The 19594-nt window shown below is 36.6% G+C and overlaps 1 protein-coding gene across 1 annotated transcript in view; it reads left to right on the forward strand.

Moving 5' to 3' along the window:
• galnt9 (polypeptide N-acetylgalactosaminyltransferase 9) overlaps positions 1-19594 on the forward strand; it is a 128827-nt gene that overhangs the window by 39098 nt on the left and 70135 nt on the right. The gene's annotated exons all lie outside the window — the stretch shown is intronic.

A 19594-nucleotide genomic window follows, 5' to 3' on the forward strand; every position in this document is an offset into this window, starting at 1 on the left:
ATCTATTTCTAAATTCACAGCCAAGTTATTTGTTTCATCCCACCAAGTCTCAATGTACCAGAAGCCAGATGCTTCATGTACTTGGACTTGAATTAACTTTTGCTATATTTTACAGAAGTTATTGCAGAGAATAAAAAGTAATAAACAACCAGATTGTGATTAATGCATATGGTGAAGTTGTTTAGAGTTACATATTCTTTATCCTATGCATTGTGGGCGGAGATTCCCTTTAAATTAAAAGGCTAGAGTTTCAATGAAACCGGGACATATTTATGGAACTGTAAGCGTGGGAGAGGAGCATGTGTTTGTTAATAATAAATACATCTCAGCAAGATGCGAGATTTTAAAAGATCGGCAGTTAAAGTAATAAGTTATGTCATTTTCATGAATTCTGAATAATAAAGGAATCTCAATATATTTTTAATGCAGATGCCACACATTTTTATGTATTATATGGTTCTGATTAGTGTTCTTGTGTAATGGTTCTGAGCATTTTTATAACTGCAAATAAGCACCACAGTTGTATCTGCATTGTCAGTAATGTGCAACCTAAATGGAGGAGCTCGCACAGTGACAATACTATTGCCGACTCATTGATAATTGATAATAAAAATGCTGCCTTTGACATATTTGCCATTCCTGAGTGCACACTTGAATTGCCAGACTTTAATCGGTGGAGCATAAAAGCAATCATTTATTTCTTAAGTCCTTCAGAGTTTCTCAAGGCTAACGACCCACTAGGTGACTTCTGAGCAGAAATTGAATGAAGATGGAATTCACCCTCATGCAAGAAAGTGCTGGGAATGATACACATATACAATGCTGGAAGAATCTTCTTAGCAATATGCATTTTTGTCTAAAAGATTCATATATATATCTAAGCATTTCTAAGTTTATTTAACCCAGCTATATTGAGCACATTCAGTGAGTTTCCAAGAGCAACCAATAACCATACATTGTCTGTGGCATCACTAGAAAAGCCATGTCTTTCCCAATACCTGCAATACTTTGTGTTTGTGTATGTGGAGAAGGTGGCAAGGTCACACTTGTGTTGGGTGACTTCCTTGACATGTAACTGCATTTGGTATAGATATGTAAATATAAAAAAAAAAAAACACCTTCTGGTCAGGATCAGAAGAAAACTGTTTACATCTGAGAAAATAAGCAATTACAGCATTAAATTATTTTCCAAACTTTACAATACAGCCACAGACACTTTTTTTATTCTTGGCCCATCCTCAGTCTCCTAAATGCTTGTTACATACTTCAAAGGCAGACTGTTACAGGGGAGATTGTTAGAGTTGTGCAAGCGTGCTGATTTGTGCTGTTATCAAAGTGCCAGCAGGTTCCAAGGAGAGAAATATGATGGATCCCTGGGGCCTTCTGGGAGACTGAAAGAAACAGATAGCTACGCTGCTCCCTGCATACAAAGCCATCATTTGAGGAAAGAAGGCTTTGGGCAATTTACATTAAGCTATATATATTTATGTAGATGCTTGGATATATAAATAGATTTATATAGTAAGGCTTAAGGTCAGGGATTTTATTATGGGTAAATAATGTAACTTATTATCGCTGCATAGTTTGTTTGCATTTGCGCTGACTCTTTAAAAATGTGTTTTTTTCCATAGGGTGTTATTCACTATTATTTTGCTTGTGACCTGTCAACTTTTCTGGGTTTGAGAGATGCTGTAGTCAGGTGGTCAGATCATGTGACCAGATCTTATAAAATGACTATTTAAGAAATTAATTTGTTTTGTGTGGGTTATATACCATCTTTCACTCTTGGTTATTAGCTATTGTTTTATTTTCCTGCCAATATTCCCTTGAACCAGTCATTGAAGAACAGCATATTAGCCAGACCTAGGGTGTGTCAGTTAAAATAAGTAGACAAATGGGGGGATATACAATCGTGGTCAAAAATATAACGAGTCTAGCAGCAGCATTTTGAACACATTGGAGTTGTGAAAGGCGATGTGTTGAAATGGCTACAAGGAGTAAGTTACAATAGTCGAGGTGGGAAATGATAAGAAACTGGATGAGTGTTTTAGTTGTTTCTAAAGAGAAGTAAAGGCATATTTGGGCAATGTTGCACAGGTGAATAAGACAAGATTTGGCAAGTGATGAGATGTGTGGTGTATATATATATATATGTATATTGATAAATGCTGGCTTTCAGACTTTTCAAATGTTTTGTCAAGCATTAAGATGATACAAACAAAATAGGTAATTGGTTGATTTTGGTATATTTATTGTTAATATAAAAGGTGTATTTCACCATTTATTTGATATTGCGATCATGATTGTCTGTTAAAAAGTCAGCTGGATTTCTTTTAAAGTTCAATAAAGAGAATTTAAAATAAAAAAATATTTTTTTTTTCTTTAAGGGCTTTTGACACCTACTGGTCACAGTCAAACCTACTTAACTAATATGCAAAATAATAAACAAGAGCCAAGAGCCTGCTGCTGTCTGCATCCTTTCACCTGCATTTAAATTTATCTCGTCCACCTCGCCACTAAAGTCTCTCTTCTGGCTTCAGCTCAAGAGGCAAATTAAATATAAAATTCTTATCCTGTCCTTAAAAGCCCTGCATGTCTCTGCTCCTCTCTATAGCTACTCTTATCTCCCCATACATGGGGCCTGTACTCCATCAGGACTATGTTTTGATTCAATTCACCAAGACACAAAACCTTTTTCATTGATTGCACCTCATCTGTGGAATACTCTACCACCTTGCATTAGGGAAGCACCAACACTTTTCTCAAAGCTCTGTAAAATCATCTTCTAGAGAAAGGACTTAGCTAGTCTCCTCTGCAGCAACACCCCCTGACCTACAGTATGCACTTGTCCCCCACATTTTTTGTCTCTGTTTGTCTCCTCTTCCTAAAAGAGGTTGTACCCTCATCCCAACTGGAACACCCTTCATTTAAGCATATTTTTTATCTATTTTTAGTGTTTAATAAACAATAACTATACCCTTGTTTGTGTTTTATGTCTTGTAAAGCACTGCATACATTTGTGGTGCTATGTAATGAAATGAATACATGAATATAAACATGTCAGTGCACCTAATATTTATTTTCATGAATCATTTTTATGCATTTTGCACTTTTTTATCTTAAATTCTGCCCCAGGCTTAATTAAATAACCTAAGAAGATATTTATCTGCAATATATGAACCCCATTCATATAAATTTCCTTTCAGTAGTCCTAAAATGCTTGTCTCCCCAGACTGTCTTAACATCATTTCCAATGCACAGCAGAGACATCCATCAGCGGGGCTGTTAGTTATGGATTATTTATTACATATGAATTTTAGTCTCTGAATCGTTAATTCAAATTCAGATGGACTTCAAATTCTTTGAAACTTTATAAAGTCCTCACAATAAGTTAAAAGGAGAATAAAATGATTAAAGCTGTCCTTTTGGTGACTGCAGTCAATTTATTCATAATGGACATATTCCATTGCTTGCTAGGATTTTAACATGAACTGGCAAATTAATGGTGCCAATATCTGCATTTTTCCAATTGTAGTAGATGCCTTTCACAGACTAATTATTTTTCACAGATTAAAATGTTTTCCTAAAGCCTAAGTACAGATCAGGAGGCCTGTTCATTCCCCCCTATGAACCAGTAAGATTATAGGTAACATTTATTATTCCCTGGGATGCAAGAGTGCCCTCCTTAGTGCTCACTTACCTAACACTGAACTCTGCCTGGGTGGAATGACAGGGTCCTGTTGCAGACTGGCCCTCCGCCACTCCCTAACATGCCCTTCTGAATAACGTAACTTTGCCAAAACGTAGTACTTTTCTGTAAGTAAATTGGTAATTTTCACTTTTGTGGCCCCTAGACTCAACATTTTAGTTAGGAGCCATTGTCAGAAGTAAACTTTAATGTACACTAGTTTTTCAGTTTGACCACATTCGCTTTTTTGTGTGAGTATTCCCATTAATTTAATTTTTAGAATGAATCTCTGTGCTTTATCCTATTTACACTGAGCTTAGAATGAGCAGGACCTATAAAGTGAAGACCTGTGCTGGTTGGCTTCCCATTAGTGTTTTCTACTAATTGTTTACATATTTTTCTGTGTATTGCTGAAGGCCCCTATCTATTCATCATGTTATATTCATAGCACAACTGAAAATGGTATGTTTGAACACCAAAAGGCTCATTTATGTCTGCAAGGGCAGCGGGCAACTTACGTTTAGATAGATGAATGTTCCAGGAAGGAACTGAAACGTCGGATAAATAATAAAAAAAAACCTTGTAAGATATTATTTTTTTTTGCAATTTTTTCTGCTATTGTGTAAATCCTGTGAGTGCCGTCACTTGCTGCATTTGTATTTATGTTTTGCACTGGCACCCAGGTCGCAACCCCTATTGCGTGGTGTGCTGCCTTGATCTGGACTATATATATAAATCAAACTCAACAGTAGAAAGCACTCACAGCTACAGCATCAATCAGGTCAGTGATTTATTTCAGCATACCATCTACGCGTTTCGATCACCACAGGATCGCCATCAGGATGATAGACAGGAAGTGAAGTGTCAGGTTAAAAACCTGCAGTATCCAATCAGTGTTTATACAACATTAACCCATTCAATAACATGTGCAAAGTGTAATCAAATACCAGGCACTTAAAAATCCCCATACGATCAAAAATAAAATAAGACTCATGATAATACATAAACTAGGACATATCCCATATATATCAATGTAGTCAATCTATCAGGACACATGACAAAGTCACATGTCATATCTAAAAATTGAATTTATAAATATCACCATTAACTTCAATACTCATCTAAACTCATGCTAATACATAGACTAAGACATATCCCATATATATCAGTGTAGTACGGGGGATATGGGTATGGGATATGTCTTAGTCTATGTATTAGCATGAGTTGAGATGAGTATTAAATACTAAGCAAAAATAATGTTATTAAAATTGTTTTATGATTGTTTTATGAAGCGCAGTTGTGTTCACACAAGGATGAATGTATTAATTGTGTTAAGGGTCCTTGTATACAAATCTTCTCCTTGCACTTCCACATAGTTGTGCTCATTGCCACACTGCATCCGTGTCTCCTCCTGTTCTCAAACTAAAAGAGCAAATGCATCTATTGAGGCCGGGGCACTGGCCCAGACTGGCAATCTGTGAATTCTGGCAAAGTCAGAGGGGCTGTTGTAAGATGCCATAGACAGTCACTAATTAAGGGGGCTGGTGGGGGCTATTTGGGCCTCTGTGTACTTGAAATAGCAGGGCCTATTTTGAACCCTGCTGGGGTACTCTGGTGCCCGTGCCATCCCAAAAGTAACAGTAGCTCCAGGGTTCCCACAGCTGTCTGCACCAATAAAATCACATACATGTGCTTAAAGAATCTGGTTTTGATTCATTTTGATGCTGAGCACCAGAAGTAATATAATCCCAGCTTGAACAATTGTATCCAATATGCCTTAAAGTGTAAGGTCATTTGCACATTTTTGATGCATTAGCTACAACTCCATCAGGCACAGTTCCACCTCATGGCCACAGTGATGTAAAAAATACATTGTAGGTATAAAAAAAGTATGTAGCTTCTATATTATACAAAAAAGGCCAAATAAGTCATGGCTTTGATTCCACCTTTACCGCAAAAGTCAAATCTATACTGTAAAAGTCTTTCATGTACATTTCAATTAACATTTGTCATTCGTAGGGAAAATGAAAACCACAGAGCTTGTTCCATGCATATGCTAATTACCATTCCCTCAAATTAATAACAGAGAGGAGAAAATGGGAGTTAACCACCAAATTTGCATGCAATTACCTCACAATCTTCCCTCACTCATGCCTGCATTAATGGAAATTTAGATAGAAAATGAAAACCTGTAGATAATATTTTCCAGTACTGGTCACGATGAATCTGGATCATTCCATTGTCTGTTACCTGTTATTTGGTTTTATTTTCCCTTTAGTGTTAGGCTGATGAATAAAATTGTTTACCTGGAACTCAAAAAGGGTCACAGATCGCATATAAACATCCTGAAGCATAATGTCTTAAACAGTATAATTCTGTATTATATGACTATAAGATAAATTCCCATTTAATCATATCTGCTTCCCTCCTTTTAGTCATTGTTTCTTTGCCTTTATGGGGGAGGCCTGCTTATTCTGTCAGCATTAGAGTGAATAGCAGCAAAGGATAAACTAAACATAGCACAAAACCCACAGTTTCATTGGAAAACCATATTTGGTATTAGTCACATAAAAGATCCATGAAGCAGCTTTAATTCTGCTGGCATATCCATCTGAAGGGGAAAGCTGGCACAAAGCTGTGATGGCATTACTTAATCCATAGCATTAAGGCAGCTCCCAGGAAAAGGATTTAAGCTGGAAAACTTAATTTCTGTATCTCTTGTTCTCTCTGTCCCTGTCTCTCTTTCTATCTCTCTCTCTCTATAATATATATGGGAAAAAGTGTTGCCCTCCACCATCTTCTCAATGATATTTCTCATCATCCTCAGTTAAGAACAAATAAAGCTGTGGATATGCAACAGCTGGAGGGCTGCAAGGTTAAACATTTTGCCAGTAGCTATGTGTATTTGAAGACAGCTGCATAACAGATTTCATGGTTAACAGTATGTGCTGCATAATTTGCTAGAAGATGTGCAGTTCTCTAGTGTGTCATTGACCAGCCCCAGACATGTACAGCTCGCCTGCAGCTTTCTTGCTTCCCCTGCTGATTTAAGATGTGACATGTTGCTATCCCAAAGCCTGGCAGGTAGGTATTCATTTCTCTTCTTCCAGCTCAATGCTACTCAGCTCAAACAGTGCCTCTCTTATAAGTATTAAGGACAACTTTTATTTCTGGACATCGCTGCTTTTAACAGCTGCTCAACTTTGTCTCTTGTTGCCCTGCTGTGTAAAAAATAACATGAAAGGGAAACTGCAGCATGTCTCTGCAATATGCCAGACATGAGTCTGCTTCCAAAGGGTGGTAAATCTACATTAGCCCTTACTGCTGCCCCTGCATTGACAGACTAGAGAATATTTTGAAGCTGTTGTGTGAAGCATAACTTCAGTCATACATTTTAATAAGATAACAATGCTATTAATAAAATAATATCACCATATTTGACTTATCACGTATTTATAAAATATATTACTTGTACTTGGTTTACCCAGGCATGGTCAAGACAGCTCACAGTTATTCTAGAGCTTCACATCTGCTGTTTACAAGGAGATATTTTGGTTACAGGGGAGTCTGAAAAAGCAAATATGCCAATCCATTTTTTCTCAATGTATACAATAAAGGAGTCTGAGGTACAGCATCCCCAGTGTGTTAAAGCTTCAGAGAAAAAAAAACCCAACCTTGACAGTCTTCCCTCATATTTGAATTATTCCATTTCTTTAGCCAGGTTAGTTGCATGTGTCTGCTTGTAATTATACTGCTGGGGCCCAAAAGTGCACTGCAAACTAAAGGCGAGGCTTTACAAGAGTTCTATAAAGAGACAATATTATGTTTTATCCCTTTAGTTACTGCAATTTTTAAATTACTTTATTTGCAATAGCAACCACTAAATGACACTGCCTAGAGTTATACAGCAAAAATCCCCAGAACCTTCTTAATTATCAAAGCCCAAAACACAAGTGCATAATTTTTCACATTTTAGCATTGAAACACATTTTTCAGTTTGATCCTCAGTTCTCCAGTTTACTCAAATCTTTTATCAAAGTGGCAGCATCCTGCATAGAATAGTTTTGCACAATTAAGTGTCATCAGCAAAAATAAAGATTTTACAATGAACACCTCAAGGTCACTTATAAAGAAATTAAAAAAGCAAAGGGCCAAGAACAAACCCCTGTGGTACTCCACTAACAATACAATATTTCATTTATGACCACTCATTGAAATCTATCTTTCAACCAGTGCTCTATCCAAGTACAAATATTAGGTTCTAGGCCAATATTCTTTAATGTAATCATTAACTTTCTGATTGGCACTGTATCAAATACTTCAGCAAAGTAGATCACATAAACTGCCACCACAATTTCTAGGTTTCTGCTCACAAAGTCTGGCAAGATGCATAAAATCATGTTGGCACAAGCCTAAAGTATTGTTATTTCCTATGAATTCAAGTTTCTTATCCCTTATTAACCTCTCCAAAGCTTTCCTACTACTGAAGACTAACATGCCTTCAAAGAATTTATAGAGCTTTCTTCAGTGAAAGCCAAGCCACTATTACTCCCTTTCTTGTATGGTACCATCTGGTAAGGGGAAAATCTGATGTAATTCCAAAAGTTAGGGATTACACTTGAACCTGCCAATTATAAGTCTGTAAATTTGACATTTGTGGTGGGCAAGTGTTCTAAAGGTTTTTAGAGAGATCATATTCAAGATTATGTTCTAGAAAATGAAGATATAAGTAGTAATTATAATGGCTTAATGAAGGACAGATCATGTCAAAAACATTTAATATCTTTTTATGATAAAGTAAGTAGAAAGTTGGACAGTAGGGTTGCAGAAAATGTGATCTCCTTCGATTGTGCCAAAGCATTTGATACAGTGCCACATGAACATTTGCTTTCTGAACTAAGGTCTATTGGTTTTGGTTACAGCGATGACTTGTGATTAGTGATGAACGAATTTGCCAGGAATGGATTTGCAGCGAATTTCGGCATTTTGCCAGTGGCAAAATGCTTCACAATATTTCAGAGAAAATTAGGCACGCAAAAATTTTGTTGCACATCAAAAAAAGTGGCAAAATTCCTGCGCAACTTGACTGAGATCAGCTAATTTTTGTGCAAAAATTCCCACCACTAAAAATGTGCTAGAGGAAATTCCTATTGAGTCCAGTGCATTTTTGGGCAAGAAAAAACACCCTTTGACTCCAATGCCTTTTTGAAGGGGCCTAAATACTGCCTGAAGGGAATGCTGTTTCTAATGCATGTAGCGTTAAGTGAATTTTAGTTGCAGGTGTGAGTGGCACAAAGGTGAACAACAACCTTAGGTGTACGCAGGAAATTATTCTGTAGGGAATGGAGAGCTCAATAAATATGAAAATAAATATGATAGCAGACAAAATACCTGTCTCGATTATTTATCAGTGTTTAGTTCCTACACCAGTGTGGCTGCCTCTATTTTTAAGGGCCTCTATGTTCTCTCTTTATACCCAGTCCCTTGGTAAACATATTAGTTATGTGGCTTGCAATGTCATTCTTACACAAAAGACATTCCCCTTTATTTCTCCTCACCTGACATTTCATTCTCAGTCTTTTCTTCAGTTTTTCATGTTGTTAATTTTTAATCCTAGATGGCAGAAGCTAAACATCAAAGGCTGAAGGGACCATCTTGCTTCCTGAATATTTACCTGTGACTTTTACTCTCAATGTCAATACCAATACAATTCCCCATTGTTTCTCTTGGCAACTGTTTGGGTGTCACCCCTGATTTTTTCCCTTTCCTATTTCATAACACTGCTAGAATACACAAATTTATTGTTTTCCGACAAATAAACTGCTATATGTAACACTCTTATATTCTTGTTTTTTAATACTATTACTTCCTGACTTGTTCATTTGCAGCTCAAACACTCTTCAGTGCATAGTATACAGTAGTAAGTATCCTTCCATTCAGTATAGACATCCATTCTATTAAATTATCACCACTGGATCCCTGTAAAATCCCACATACAATATCAAATGTTACTGCAATTCAAGGACTTCACTCTCTTTTATCAAGGAAAATTACAGGCACCATCTTCCACTTTGTTCCTACATGTACACCATGCTCTGCCTTCTCACTATTCCATGCTGTCACTTCCCAGAGAGCCTTTTGTTAGGCAGCACACTATGGAACTTGTAGAAAAATATGAATAAGTTGAAGTAGAAACATGCAGAAACTCTACTGTGAAGTGTTTATTATATGCACGTAAGGACACAGACTGCCCTTTATCAAAAGCATGGAGCTAGGGAACTGTTTGCTGCAGAAAAGTCCATCTTTTTTATTCTTGGTGAACCTTATGGAACTCACCACCAGTCGTTAACTGTCAAATATCAAAGTCTTCACAAGTTCTTGAGAGTTGCAATTTATTCATGTTACTATGACCCACACTACAATTCAACTTTTGTATATTGCTATAAAAAACTGTATATACTTTATTCATTCATTTATGTTCCAACATGAAGTCTTGATAGAAAGCATTGAGGGTTTTGCAGCATAGATCGGGCTAAGTTCATACTGACACCCCTCATTTATAATGAGATCTTGAACAGGCACATGTCCACATACTGGAAAATGGAGTCTATGGAAGACGGCTTCCCATAATTCAGAGCTTTCTGGATAATGGATCCCATACCTGTATATATATATATAAAATTGGATTGGAAAATGCTGATACACACCAGGAGTTTCTACAACTAATATTTTGTTTATTTTTTGTAGAAACTCCTGGTGTGCATCAGCATTTTTCCAACTTTGTATTATACTCCTGATTTGCACCCAGGTCAAAGTCTCATAGCGTGTGTGCCTAAGCTTCCAGCATTATAATATATATATATATATATATATGTAAAAATGTAAAAAATGCTGATTCACACAAGGGACTTTTTATCAATAAAAGTTACTCATTTTATTTGATCTAAATAAAATGAGTAACTTTTTTTGATAAAATGTTCCTGGTGTGCATCAGCATTTTTTTACATATTTATATTGTTTCTCAGATTTGTACCCAGGTTGTAACTCCTATTGGGTGCTGGGGATAGCACTTCTTCATCAGTTTTAATGTGCGTATTTGTGAATATTGTTCCCACCATTGCTATGCCAGTCAGCTTGTTAGGGAGAGTAGAGTTCAGATTTAGCTTGCAGTTATAACCCAGTAGGAAAAGGTGTATATAGCACTGCTTAAAGGAACAGTAACATCAAAAAATTAAAGTGTTTTAAAGTAATTAAAATATAACGTGTTGTTGCTCTGCAAAAAAACTGGTGTTTTTGCTACAGAAAAGCTACTATATAAATAAGCTGCTGTGTAGCCATGGGGGCAGCCATTCAAGCTGGAAAAAGCATTGATGTAGATAAGCCCCATATAATGGGGGTTTATCTGTTATCTGCTAAGTAACCTGTGCCTTTTCTCCTTTGAATGGCTGCCCCCATGGCTACACAGCAGCTTACTTATATAAATTATAGTAGTCTTTCTGAGGCAAATACACCAGTTGTAGCAATGCAGGGCAACAGTACATTATATTGTAATTACTTTTATACACTTTCATTTTTTGGTGTTACTGTTCCTTTAAGGTTAAGGGCTAAAAAATGCCCATAGCCAACAGATAATAGGAAATAAGTTAGCGGCAGGATTCTCATTGGAATATCCCCCATAAGTGGGGTTTTCATCCTGGTGTCCAATATTTGGATAACCCAAGGCATCTTTGATATCAAATTTTTCAGTTTTATTTTATTACACAATTTTACCTCACGTGTCACTAAATGCCAGGTATTTTTAAAATGTGCAGTTTATACACCTGAAATTTTACTTGTAACACTTCACTGTGATGGAAGCCAGGGGTATCCACGGTAACGGCGAGTAATCTTTCAGAAATGTTTCTGTTCTCTGAAAGAGAAGGTCAGCATGGGTGAGAAATGCTTGGGATTTCTCATTTCAGTGAATCATTATATGTGGAATAATAATAGCTCTCAACATTTGTGATAAAGCACTCAGGAGGTAGACAACTGCACAACTGATTGCATTGAAGCCAGTGAGTATGGGTCATACTAAGCTTTGCTATGGACCTGTATCTTTTCTGTATCAGTAAGGAAAGGAAAAGAGAAAAAAAAACATCAATGATTTTTTCAGGACTAAGGAGAAAAGGAATAAAACACTTGTCTGTCTTCTGCAGTATTGTAGTAAATAGAATCTCTGTGTTCATCTGACACGTTATATTGTGTACAGTTTCCACATTTGTTTTATGGAACCAGGGTATAGCACAATCACTGGAAATATGCGCATTTATTTGTTTTCCTGTTAAATTTAAATCAATAAAATCTAATGAAGTGACTTCAGATTCGTCCAATCTACATGGTATTCTGGAAATTGGAAAAGTTGTTTAATAATTTCTGCAACCAATAAAATAAACCCTTCTTTCTATAATAATAACTGGGTATATCATATAATAAAGGTTTGAGTAAAAATAGTATATTCCAATACTGAGCAGGGAAATGCTTTTATATGTGATGGTTGCCCCCCCCCCCCTAAGATTTTAAATGAACACTAATACAAAGGATAATGTTGAACAGCCCCTATCATTAAAAAAAAAAAAAAACGCAACGCAATGGCATTTAAAAAAATAAGAATCACACACCTTTATTTTAATAGTCAAAGGAAAACTATACCTCCAGAATGAATACCTAACCAAAAGTATTTATTATATTATGTGACATTATATATCAGTAAATGTTGCCCTTTTACATCCTTTCCCCTGATCCACCATTTAGTGATGGGCTGTGTGCTCCCTCATTGATCACATGACCAGAAATAATGCAGCTCTAACTGTAACTGTGTCCATCATTGGCTGATGTGGCCTAGCATGTATGTGTGCCTTGGTTTGTTTGTGTGCACTGTGAATCCTATGATCCCAGGAGGCGGCTCTTCATTCTTAAAATGGCAGTTTTCTTTTTAGGATTACCCAATAGCACATACTACTAAAAAGTAAATTTTTATGAAAATAGTTTATTTTGATGAAGCAGGTATTTACATTTGAGCTTGTTTATACAACATTTATTTATACAGACCTACACTGTTTGGGGGTATAGTTTTCTTTTAATGGAAGTGATTGTACATATGTCTCTAAATGGTGGCATATTACAGGCATTTCCTCATTATCTATGAAACACAAAACTACAGCAAAGAAATACCCCAAACCTTACCAAACTATGATTGACACATCTGCTTTCGAGCAGCTTCTGCAACTTTCAGAGATTTTATTGTTAAAGTACTGCTTCTCATTGTGTTTCAGCCTGTGGTGAATATCGCCCTTTTCTCCCAGGCAGTCCAAGCTTTCTTGTGAATATATCCATTTAGGTTTTATATAAATAAAGTGATCCTATTACGGTAATGGAAATAACTAGTGTCTTGACACAACAGCGAAACTATAATGCCTATATTTCTCAAAGATGGACACACAGTACAGCTCTTGATTTTAAAGCTGCCTTTCTCCTTGACTGTTGACTTAATAATACCTTTTTCTGTATTGAATTTTCAAACGAAGCTGAAAGTGATACTTGCAGTAACCTTGTATTTATGCTGTGCAAGTAAAATGGTTCCATTGCCAATGAACACAATAGAAAAATGCCAGAGCCAAAGTAAAATTCTATTCACTTGGAGACCTCTTTAGATTTACTGAAGTAGAAGAAATATATTTTTTACAGCGTAAGCTAAATGAGATGTTAGAGTGGAAATTAAATGTGGAGGATGGTGATCAGGAAAGGTAAAGTGGGAAAGTGTACATCAGTATTTACTATCTCATTTTTATTATATACACTACAAGGAGATATGTGTATAATGAGATTTTCTCTTTCTTTCTTTCTTTCTTTCTTTCTTTCTTTCTTTCTTTCTTTCTTTCTTTCTTTCTTTCTTTCTTTCTTTCTTTCTTCCTTCTTTCATTTTTAGCTCCCACTACCTGGGTCAGGTACCCACAAAGTGCTTGGGTTTTGGTTTGAAAGCTTTGATTTCCTTAACCATGCAGGCAGTTTGCTGGCACCTTAAATGGGATAATGGAAGATGGTGGTGCCAATTATTGTAAAACCCGAATGCAGGTCAGACAGTGTGTCTGTGGGGTGAAATGCAAAGACTAAAGGGCATTCTGTGTTTCTAAAGGGCATACTTTTGATCAGAATTACCATATAAAACAGTGAGCAAAGTGCACTTTTCAAAGCAATTTGTCATGGTTTTTACCCATAATACAACATTTACATAATTCCATAATAATTGTAGCCACATGTTAACTTGTCTCCGCCAAAGTGGTGTCTGATACATTAAAATATCCAATAGCAAATGTGCATTTTTACAGAATCGTAGAGAACTGCAGTTAAAACTGTTGGAGTAGATATTGCATCACTTCTGGAACTCTTTGTTAAAAAATATGTCTGCCTCACCTACAGTATTGCTACAGCCTGCAGGGGGAACTCTAGAATTAATGCTACATTTAGGTTGGCTGTGGTTCTGGGTGGGTTCCCCTGTATCAATACATGCACAATTCATAAGAACTGGGCTGGCACAATAGTGCTTGGTACAAACAAAGGATGTACAAGGAGAATGTTTGGGTGCAAATCAATCATCAATAGGCACAATTGTTGCATCCAATCATAGCTGCAATTGTAAATGAGCCCTTGTAACACTTGAAAATGTTGCCGAGAAAATCAATATGAAATGATGCACAACTCTAAACATTCAACAATAAATAAATGTATCAGTATAATACTTGCACATAGCTTTTTATAGATGCTAATCTTTAAAAGTGTTTCCTCAAAAACTCCAGATAATATTCCTTTGGACATTGCCCCAATGACCACCTTGATGTAGGGAGCTAGTCTTGACTTATGGCTGGTCAGGTTTCTGAATATGGGATACCATGCCTGTATTAAAAAAATAAACACAGCACCTTCAGCATAATTCCCCCGGGTTAACAGTAAGAACCTGAATATGGCATAAAGAGAGGCCAGAGCTCAGGGGGCTTCAGTGCATTGAAATAATTTAGTGTATGTATAGTAAACCAAGGTTTTGGTCTCCTTTGGGAGTACAGTATTAAAAAAAATAATGTTCCAAATAATATAACTCAACAAGTTCTTTTATAGAACCCCAGTTTATGATATCCCTATTATAATTTATTCATATATAAAATCATTTAGTTCATTTATTGCACAAGTATTCAGCAAAGCAAATGACATTTAATAAATATAGAATCCATCATCAGTTTTTTATATATGTAGCCTTTTTAATCATTTCAACACACAAGTACAAAGGGATACTCAGAACAAGAGCCATCATAGAGCTTGACAGACTGAAGTGGCATTAGTTCAATGTGACAGACTTAAACATGAAGTTCAGAAGACTTGTGAATTAATTCTAAATGGCAAGTATAGTGCATATCAATATGTTCCTTTTAGACAGCTGTCAGTGCGTTGCAGGATACTGCTACTGCAAACTTTGGACTAGTGGGACCATATGTGCCCACACATTCCTGCTCTATTAATAATATTGCTTGAAAAAAGGCATTTTTGGAAGCTCGGCCTTCAAAGTTATCACACTGTGGTGCCCCCTTTAATATCTTGCCCCTGTACTGCCCCATGGTGCTACACAGGGTCATATAATGATAGCTTACATACTGTAGTAGAAAGTGGGGATTTCAGGGCTTCTGTGGTTCCCTACAGTGCCTGCAGAACAACTTTATTCCCTTTGCATTAAATACAAAGCCAGAGGGTCCACCATAGGAAATCTTCAGCTATATGCCTTACTGTGTTACCTGTTATCCCAATTTACATTCACATACATCCAGCATATTGCATGCATTTTTAAAAGTAAAAGACTTCTTGAAACGGCAGGAAAAGTTGTGAAACAATGCACAAAATTTCACAGAAATGCATTGCAGTTCTTAGAGCAGTGTTTTTCAACCTTTTTTGGGCAAAGGCACACTTGTTTCATGAAAAAAATCACGAGGCACACCACCATTAGAAAATGTTAAAAAATTTAACTCTGTGCCCATATTGACTATATATAAAGTAATTCTCTTAAATAGGAATCAAATAAACACAAAGAAAGTATTTTATAATTACTTTATTATGAAATATTAAGTAAACAAAATAGTGAAAAATTTTCTCCACAAACCCACCACCCCACTGATTTTTTTTTTTTTTATACACACAAAAATTTTATATTATATATATATTATTATTAATTGTTTTCTTACATGTCAGGCTGTCTTGGGGTGCGGCATCCAGGGGTGTCCCGGGATTGTCCTCCGGTGGGGAGTAGGGCGGCTGTGCATGGGCCTGGCCCCTGGTGGATCTGGTCTGTCGGGGCAGGGCCTGGGCAGTTGCTCCCCCCGGTCGGGTTGTGCCAGGGCAGGATAGTGCTGCCTCTCCACTCTGGTTGCTCCGCCCTCCTGGATCCGATGCCGGATGACGTCACAGGCAGTGACGATTTCCGGGCATCAGGGAGCCAGGAAGTGGAAGGTGTCCCAGAGGGGACCGCACCTACGGCACACCAGGCAACATCTCGCGGCACACTAGTGTGCCGCGGAACAGCGGTTGAAAAACGCTGTCTTAGAGTATTCTCTCTGCATTAGCATATACTTTACCCTACCTTGTCAGAGAAACTCCTTTCCACTATGCTACAACTGTTCTCCTGTATTGCCAATTTCTTCCATACATGGGGCCTGGAAAAGCTAATTATATATACAGTGGGAGGCCTGGGTAGGGCTACGATCCGATTGGTTAATGTGGAAGGCTAGGGTTGTCATTATTTATTTTAGATATATTTTTCTAGTTCAAAATTTTGTATTTTTCCAGCAAAACAAAACTCTCAGAAAAATTCTAACACAGATTAGTGAAAATTTTCAAAACTATAAAGGGCAAAAAAGTTTACTCATCCCTAAACATAAGGACTTTAGTGCACTGCACCTTGGAACACAGGGTAAATATTAAATACCTTGTTTATATATAGAGACCCCAGTGCCCCTATTTCTCTAGTGTTTACCACTGAAAATGTTGTTGGTATGGCACAATAATAGCTAACACAGCAGTGAATATTGGTGAGTTTTTGACCCATTTTCCATTAACCTTGGAATTATTGATGTTGCCGTACTTCTGGGAGTTGCACCACTAAAGGGTAAAATTTTTCTGCCTGAGTGCATAGTGTGCTCCTGAAACCCTATCTACAGTATATAAGTATTGACTGTTCCTTTTCACAGATGTGTGTTTGCCCCCAGGATTGGCCCCACTGTATAACATCTTTTGGATACAATTTCTATCCAAAGGACTTTGTATATCTCATTTCTGTCACACACACTCACACACACACCTTACCTGCTATATTCACTATCATTATGATATTCTAATTTAACTTGTTTAAGTTGCTGAGTGCCCAGATGTCTCTGTATTTTCCTTGAGTAACCTGCAGAAGCTGCATTTTTCAATACATTAGAGTTACTGGACAAATATATGTACATTGGGAAGAGCCATTACAACCCATATCCCTGAAACACATTTCTGCTTAGCACGATATAGATTTTCCCAGCCAAGGCTCACAGGAAACATAAAGGAAATGAATAGCCAGATGTAACTGAGATTTTAAGCCATGGGTGATGGTTTTAAAGGGCCACCTTTTCTTTATCTCAAGAGTTTCATGAGGCGAGTGGAGAAAAACTAAATTTCATGGTTCTGCTTTTGTTATCTTCTGAATTCTGCAATAATGCTTTGACTTTGAGACTTTGCCACCAGCTCCTTCATTTTAAAGCAATCATTTCAATTTGTTCTTTTGCCACTCTTCCAAATAGAAACTATTTATCTAAATGTGCAGTTTGAAAAGAAAACAAAGTAAGCTTAATTAAGACAGTTTGCATATCTCATCCTATTGCCCAATAAAAATATATAATTATCACAAACTTTTGCACTAAAATTAATGCTGTGACATGTTGTGCTGTTGGTGGGCTGGGGGTATTCTGGGGATGTCATGTGATGCCAAAACCAAGTTTGCTTCATCTGTATAAAACTTATCTTGAAGAGCATTTTTGGATAGCGCTGGTTACATTTTCTCACAAAATGGAAGGTGGTTTTCAGACTTTTGGCTTTAATGTCTCATTTGTGGTTCACTATTTGGTCAGTCTTTACCCTTTAAGTTTATAACAAGGTTATAAATCATTATATATACATTTACTAACATACCTAGGACATCAGTAGGAAAGCAACATGTAACTCAAACCTCTTAATATGGCTGTAATATAATAAAAAGTCTTACGTTTGTCCTCATCTAATAACCTATAACAACTAATCAGATGTTTGTTTTTACACATACGAGCTGTAAATGCTATTTGCTGGTTGCTATGGGTTACTAAACAAGTAGCAGACAAGACTGTCCATTGCAAGTGGCTGGAAGTTCCTCTTGATAAATTTGCCATATTTCAAAATGTGTTTCTTCCGAAATATTGGTATTCAATGCTCGGAATACTGGGTTCATATGTACTCGTCTTCCTATATGATTCTGCACAAGGGATATGAGATTCTCGCCCACAATGAGTAAGTTACTCTTGGATTTGAATAAATGCTTATTCAAATCGAGCCTGGCCCCGAAGTTCCCCCTGTGTCTGACTTGAATCATTTAGATTCACTCAGGATATTAACCAGACAGCTTTATTTGAAATATACTGTACATTAATACAGAGTACTAAATAATAGCTCATATGTCCTGAAAGCTTGTGAGGACGTGAGGGAAACAAATTCAAGTACTAAAATGTTGTCATTTAACCATTTCTTCCTACACGGGGCTAATCCCATGGTATCCAATCATCATGCTTGTTTTAACATAACTGTATCTCTCTGTCCATCCTTAGGAAAGGTTTAAGTGTCTCACTGTCTCAGCACAATGACCTGTATGGTATTTGTGTAGTTGGTGATTCTGAGACTATTTGTGACTTTCTTAAGCTTGCACTAGGAATACTTGTGACATGAGACAACAGATGTATTCCTTGTTCTGTGTGAGAATTTTAAGACCCAAGCAACAGAATGACCTCTGGTCTTGATGTCTAAAATCATCCTACAATTGCAGTTGTTCTGTTCCTGTATCCCTGTATCCTGTTCTAAATCTTTGTTCTTAGTATAATTGCTAAAATATAAGTGTTTATAGCTGAAATCTAAAACACCAATATCTACAAAATTGGCCTCTTAAAGTCATAGTTTTAGTTAACTTTTATGGAGAAAATGTAAATTAAAATCTTGTGTGTCCAGATATGTCAAAAGAAATCAGCTGTTTCTTTTCCACAGTTGACCAATAACTGCTACAAGCTGTTTGGTGGCTATGGGTTACTACAGGAAATGTATGATTATTTGTTACATTACCCTCCCTAGTTTGTGATACAGGTATGGGACCTGTTATCCAGAATGCTCGGGACCTGGGGTTTTCTGGATAAGGGGTATTTCCATAATTTGGATCTCCATACCTTAAGTCTACTAAAATATTAAACATTAAATAAACCCAATATGGTTGTTTTGCCTACAATAAGGATTAACTATATCTTAGTTGGGATTGATTACAAAGTACTTTCTGGAACTTCCTGGATATTGGTTTTCCAGATAACAGATGCCAATTCCTGGTTGCTAGAGTAAACTGGATAACCAGATAGCTGCATAAATTCTAAACTGGAGAGTTGATGAACAAAAGGCTAAATAATTCAGAAAACCATGAAAGATAAAAAATGAAAAACAAAGGCAAATTGTCCTAGAATATTACTGTCTATATCATACTAAAGGTTCATTTAAAGATGGACAACCCCTTAGGAAATGGCCATATTTGGCATTAATAGAAGTTTTCATTTAAGATGGTCTCAGCTACAGCTCAAA

Source organism: Xenopus tropicalis, chromosome 1 (assembly GCF_000004195.4).
Source record: "Xenopus tropicalis strain Nigerian chromosome 1, UCB_Xtro_10.0, whole genome shotgun sequence".
In the NCBI taxonomy this organism is placed as follows: domain Eukaryota; kingdom Metazoa; phylum Chordata; class Amphibia; order Anura; family Pipidae; genus Xenopus; species Xenopus tropicalis.